This window comes from Salvia splendens, chromosome 1 (genome assembly GCF_004379255.2).
Source record: "Salvia splendens isolate huo1 chromosome 1, SspV2, whole genome shotgun sequence".
NCBI classification, from domain to species: Eukaryota; Viridiplantae; Streptophyta; class Magnoliopsida; order Lamiales; family Lamiaceae; genus Salvia; species Salvia splendens.
The window spans coordinates 40,074,954-40,082,262 of NC_056032.1; the positions used below are offsets into that span (position 1 = coordinate 40,074,954).

The 7,309-nt window shown below is 35.7% G+C and overlaps 1 pseudogene; it reads right to left on the reverse strand.

Annotated features, from left to right (window-relative positions):
• Positions 1-5,324: 5,324 nt before the first annotated feature.
• Positions 5,325-6,830, reverse strand: LOC121788714 (annotated as a pseudogene).
• Between the last annotated feature and the right edge of the window lie 479 nt (positions 6,831-7,309).

Below are 7,309 nucleotides of genomic sequence, written 5' to 3' on the forward strand. Positions count from 1 at the left end.
TCGAACATCATTTAATCATTAACACGTTTAGAAACTGAAACTGAATTCTTTCCAAACTAAACTGTACCAATAAAACAAAGTCTTATACATCAAAACAAAACAATAAAGTGAGCATAAAAATAGCTCCCACTGCAACAACTGCCCAACTGGATCTAGATCTCTCTTTTAGAAATTGCATTGTTATCTAAGTCATTGTCCTTCTGTAGAAGAGGTCAATCCGACTCACAATGCGTCTTCTCTTTTGTCTTTTCACCCAAATTTTTCATGCCTTTATAGCTTTCATTGATGACAATTCAGCTCTTCCCTCTTTCCATTGCTAGTCTTCTGTTCGATTGAACTAAGACATAAGAAAGATGCATCCTTGATGAATTCGTCAGCTATCATATTATCTTCCTCCAAGAGTAATAGAGTGAATACAATGCTGAAAGTTTCCAACTCTTCAGTAACAACCTTCTTGTACTCACTTCCTATTACATTTGGCGATGAACTGAGTGCAGAAACTATTTGAGTAACTGAATCAGAAGATTCATCAAAACTTTCTATCTCTTTTGGATGTTCCAATAGAATCTGGACAACGTCCTCATTGGATATTCCTTTATCATCGGTATAAACCAAGACTTATCTCACTACTTAAAATAAAGTAGTTTGATCTTCTTCCTCAAAGAACTTATCGAGTACATGCATAAAATGCATTCTCAAACTTTCTTTGTAGAATTTTGTCGAGGAAATGAAGGACATGAATTAGTGAGTACAAACTTTAAGTTTTCAGCAATGAGAATCTTATCCATTTAATACTTCCAGTCTACATAATTTTGGCCTTCGAGTTTGATTTCTTTAAGGTTCGCAGACATTATTAAGAATTTGGCTAAGAAGAAATAAAACTATTTATCACATACTATGCTTAATACATAATCGCAAACAACCACAAAATAATTTATGTATCTCGCAACCGTGAAAACCAAAATAAGTACGCCTCTAGGGAGGTCATACAAATTTGGATTCCAACAATTTCCTGGTCACAATACCGTCGGATAGTCCAGAGACCACTAAGGTGGCATGGCCGCCAAATATTGCCTAAGCATTTACCATAAATATTTGCATCTAGGAATTTCATTTCTGTTTTGATACTCCTTCTAGGGAAGGTCGTACGCCACTAACAAAGTTCCATAGCTATCTTATAAATATGTTTAAACACATGAACTTGCAATTTCGTAGGATTACGGCTCCCACTAGGGTGGGTCGCGATAATATTAGAAACATGCTTCCAGTTTAAACAATTTACCATTAAGAAGTCTAATCTTATGAACTTGCAATTTCGTAGGATTATTGCTCCCACTAAGGTGAGTCGCGATAATATTAGAAACTGCTTCATATATAGACCAATTTATGGAGACCATATACAACGCACTGTTGTAATTATCGCTTAGTCATTTTAAACATGGTTTTTGCATAATTATCACATAAGTAGATAAGACAGATAATCCACTTAAAACATATTAACACCAAATAAATAGATAAATCCATTTAATTCATGGTGATTAATCACATTGGATAATTATTGAAATTATTTAATAAATCTAGGGAGATTTAAATAAATAATTAATTCCTTATCTTATCCAAAATATGAATTTCGGATTTGATAAATTTATTTGGATAATGACTATCCAAATTAATTTAGGATTTATCTAGATACAATGGAATCTATCTAAATCATCTTAGGATTATTCTAAATTTTACATGGATAAAATCAAATCTTAAAATTCTAGATAAAACTGACCTTGGATTATCATTATCTAAATCTTACCAGGATATTTCAGGATAAAAACAAATTTCTCCAAATCCATAAGACGAAGATAAAATCTAATCATTCTAAGATTCAAACAATCTTAGATTATTTAGAATAAGAAACTAGAATATATCATATCTATTAGGATTTATTCTAGATAAAATTAACTTTATCAAAATCCAATTAGATTAGGATTATCTTGTATTATCTTTGTCCAAATTTATCTAGGATATTTTTTCTAAATAGAAATAAATCTATTTATATCCATAAAATTAGGATAAACTATAATTAATATTAATTAATTCAACTAGGATTTAACTAGATAGAACTAAATTATCTAAATCTTCTAAGATATATTCTAGATAGATATAAATCTATCAATATCTATAAGATAGAGATACATTTAATTATCTAAATCTACTAGGATATTTTCTAAATAGAATTAGTTCTATAAATATCCACAAGATAAAGATAAACATGAATTTTAATTATCCAAATCTACTAAGATATGTTCTAGATAGATATAAATCTATCAATATCTACAAGATATGAATAAACTTAATTAATGTTTATCTAAGTCTATCTAGGATTTATTCACGTAGAATTAAATCTATATAAATCCATAAGACAATAAAATTAATTGTTATCCAAATTTATCTAGGATTTATAGAGATAGAATCAAATCTATCAAACTCCATAAAATAAGGATAAATATCCGATTAATCCATAATTTAATTAAAAATTAAATTTAGATAATCCACTTAAAATATATTCAAATCTTATTAAAAATTATATCTTGAATTATTTTCCAAATTGAATCCTAGGATTTGGAATCCCTAATCAAAATTTGGAACGCGAAGTACGAGACGAGACAAAACGGTGTCACGCATAGGGAAACCCTAATCTTGCGTCTTCGTACTCCCACTGAGCCCGCAGCCGCTGCTGCTCGTCTCCATCGCTACCCCTGCGTTGTCGTCACTGTTGTGACGTCGCTTACGCAGCCGCTGCTGCCCCAACACGAAACTGCTGCTGCGTCATCACCGTTGCTGCAAGCGTCCCGTCAAGGCAGCCCAGCCCGAAAGCTTGGGCAGCCTGAACTCCGGTCGCCGCCGCTGTCACAAACGGACTGTCGCTGCTGTTGTGTCGCGGTTCGATCGGCGCTGCAACTTCTGCTCGCTGATCGCCTATCGAGTCCGGGAACTTCCCACGAAGGGCTCCCACTCGAACAGCCACCGCTGCTGTGCGCTGGGTTGCTACTGTTCAACGTCTCCGGCAAACCTCCAGGCGACAAAGATCACGCCAAGGTTGCTGGCCGATTGAAATCATGCGGTTCTACCCGCAAATCTTAATCCGATTTCAATTTACGTGCAATATATGGTATCATTAAACAATTAATAAAATATATCAAATAATTTAGGTAATGATTACATAACATTACATAACATATCCACGTAAAAAGAAATTCTCAGAAGGGATTTACGCCGCAATTAAGAAATCTATTCCTTCGCGTACCTCGTCTTTGTGTTCGAACAGATAAATCAAACAAACACAACACTTAGTGAAGAAAAACATGCATTCAAGCAATTCACAACATGAAATTAATCCACATAATCAGAGCCAAAAATTGGCTCTGATACCAATTGCTGGGGTTTGGAGCTCCTTGCACAGCGGAAGTCATGCATTCACAAATAAATCAGATCTACGGATCTATTTGACCGATTATGGGATTAATTAACTACATGTTAAACACAGAATTGCATCCAATAACGCACATAATTCATGTAAAAGGAATTAAAACTTAAAACATGAATTCCTACGGTTTAGAATTACCGATCTGATTCTCCAAAGAATCGACGATTGCTTGCGCCTTCTCCACGTGATGTTCTTCGTACTCAACCACGAATCTTCTAATCTGTATCCCGAACTCAGAATCTGACCTTTGGGTGGGCAAAGCTTATCAGAATCGAAAAGGGCTTGATTAGAAAGAAGACAAAATATCAGTTTTCTCAAAAACCGATTTTTTCGTCCACTCCCACAGGGGAGCACGAAAATTAATGATAAAAATCTCATTTAATCTCCTTTTATAAAGAGTTATGATGGGCCAGATTAGGGATACATGGAGGTTGGACTTGGGCCAAACCTGTTGGACTTCTACTAATTAAATTGAGCCCCAATTTAATACAAGTCCAATAGAATATTATTATCATCCACTATAGTATAATAATATTGACTGCCCGTCCAATCCCAAATTACGAGTAATCCGGGCTTTACCTCTTTAATTTATTATTTCCCGTGTTTAAGATATAAATATCCATTAATTAATTTAAGTCTGCTATTTGACTATAATTAATTAATATCTTTTTTTCCAAGAGTTGTCTAGTTCAAAATCTTTATTTATTATTCTGAAAAAATTCCAACCGGCTGGGTTTCTGAATAATAAAACCTTTTTCGAACACCTCTTGAGTATATTATCAAACTGGACTCACCCAGTACACGATTCATTGCAATAACAATACTAGCACCTCTAGACATTAATCACCACTACCCAAGATATCAGGATTCTTGGATTGCGAAAAATCCGCACCATTTGATAAATCAAAGTAGTGCATAATCAATATCGTATGCTCAATGTTATATCAACAATGATTAAGAAATAACAATCACCGAGACCTAGTCTTTCAGTAAATAGCAAGAAAGACTTATCTCAACTGTTAGATCCTTCAGTGCTATACCACACCAGTGTCGTTTATTTCCTAAGGTAAGGAAACATGCGGACTGACACTGCAACCTTATATGATAGGCAGTCAGAGCCTATCTAGGTTGTGAAATTCTATTTCTCTTCTACAAAGGACCGACTGTGTCACCTTCTGTGAACGTCGTTCATGACCAATCTACTATGCAGAAGAATTAGACTTATTTGCTTTTTATACATTTAAATGTTTGAGAAACATCTTATAAATGAATAAGCAAACACCAATGCGATAAAATTAATTCTTCTCACCTTGGGTTAAAAGTGGATTGTAGAGTTTATTGTATACAAGCAATTCTATCCATGCAACATGATGGAAATATGTTTTTCAGTATACAATCCTAACAGGCCCTCCCACGTATCCCAGATGTGGGGTGGCCTCCCCCTCCATCCCAGTATCGGGGTCAATCCTCCTCTCAGAGGACTGTTGGTCGACCCCAATCGCCATATGGGGACTACCGACCCAACATGGACGCGGTGAACAATCCGCCGATGGATACCACTACTTCCTTTGTCCCACCCACCAAATCCCTCACTCATTTTGATTCGCTCACATTCGAGCAGATGAGTTTGAGGGTGGTGGGAGAATCCAACATCTTTTCCCCTATATCCAGAACAATGGCATGCCACGTAACATCAGAAGAACAAAAAAACATAATTAGATTTTCAAACTTGAAACTCAAAATCATCATCGTTTCTAACCTAAATATAGATAAAAAAAAATCATCAACAAGAGATGATTACTATCTCTTCTTGGTCTTCTGCTTCGACCTAGACTTTGATTTCGAGTCAAAAGTGATGAGCCTTCAGCTTCTTCTCTTGCGCATTGTGGTTGGAGGACCGCCGCCACCAGCACTCTCTAAACTGCATCCCCATGAGAGCCACCAATCTATGAGCTTCTTTATCTGTATTAGTTGTCGTCTCTATACAAACATCCATGCCCCTCGGCTTACCAAGTAAGTCAAAGCTGAGCTCTGAAAACACGGTCTGCTCGCGGAAGCCAATGTTGTAGTTGCCATTTCCATCAAAGCTGCTGGCGCTAACCCCTTGAAAATCATGAGTCCTAGAAAGTCCCAAGTTGATGAGCCGATCAAGAAAAGAGTACATCACCTGTCAGAAAACAAATGAAGTTAAAGGAGAAGCCAATGGTTAGCTCAAATGTAGTACACTATTATATTTGTTTGCCACTAGGTCACCCGGTTTCACTTTGAATATTGATAACAACCTGCATCATATACGATATTCATAGGTGATAAGAGACTAGAACTACAATTAGCCAGTAGTAATTTTAGGAGATTTCTCTAACAAAAGAACCGCCACGTGGTGATACCATGTGGTTATCATCCTCCTAGAACTTATAGGTCCCCTCACATCCTAAAAGGGTTGTGAGCCTCTGATTCAGGAAACTAAGGATCCAAGAACTTTAGTTCTTCAATTTCTGTTCTTACACAATCAAGCCATCCTTTTCATTTAACAACCCTAATATGAGCACAAGTGTTTAGTTTCTAGCATGCATTCTACATAGTACATTCAATAGGAGCACAAAAAAAGTTGATTGGACTATAAAGATATTTGTACCTTTTGTCACCATTTATTATATTACACCATTTGTCCCATAGTATGTGTCATATTTTCCTTTGTAGTTTGTCCCACAAAAGATGTCACATTTCCTTTTTTGAAAAAAGTTCTCTCTCACATTAATATAAATATATTATTTTCTCTTTCCACTTAACACACAAAACAACACCTCTTAAAATCTCGTGTCAATCCCCAAGTGTGACATATACTATGGGACGGAGGGAGTATCATATATCTTTGTATTTATGTGAAAGTAAAAGATAATCAAGTGCACAATCACCTCTCAGCAACCCTTTTCTTATAGATCATTGCTGAATTTATCCCTCAAAGAAAGATTGTACACTACTACGTCTGTTTACCACTAGGTCAGTCAATTTCACTTAGGATATCGATAACATCATGCATCATTTATGATATAACCAGTCAATTTCATAAAACTTTTATGGCGAACAAACCAACCCAAGAAAGAAAAAAGAGTGATGCAACAGGAATAATACCTCACACTGCCTCTCAGGGTGCAAGCAATCCCAAGTGGTTGCCCTGCCCTTCTCTAATCTTAAATGTGGCAATGGCCTTTTTTGCTCTGGTCTTAATAGGCCTTTGTCTTAATAAGTGCCAACTCATTCATAGCTTCATCCAAACGCTTCGCATTCTGAGCAGCCTCTCCAATTCCACAGTTACCACAATCTTTTGTACTTTTGGGACTTGTACATTCATAGGATGAGATCAGAAAAAGCACCCTAAATGCAAAGAATAATCTAAGGTCAGCTTTCAACGCTGTCTTGGTCAAAATTACATTTCTTACATGTCTATCGACAACAGTAAGAAGGCATATAAACACACTGAATAGCATAATCTGAAAGATTTTCTAAACTAAAACTACTTTCACCTGATTTGCCAAACATATCCTTCCAGGCACACTCAAACATCCTTCAATAGTCAATTTTACTTAAATCTATTCATGTAAGTTGATGATACGTGAAAAAACTAACAAGCGTGAGCATGAAGAATTAATAGAAACTAAACATATCAATATATGGACTAAATTTCGGAATACAGATGTTCATGGAGTACAATTTAAAAAATCACTTAGTTACCAATTCCTACACATTCAGATAGAAATTACCAGTTTCATTGCCAGTTCCTGAAACTGAATTAGTTGCGAACACAAATGCAATCGCGCCTTAGGCCATCTG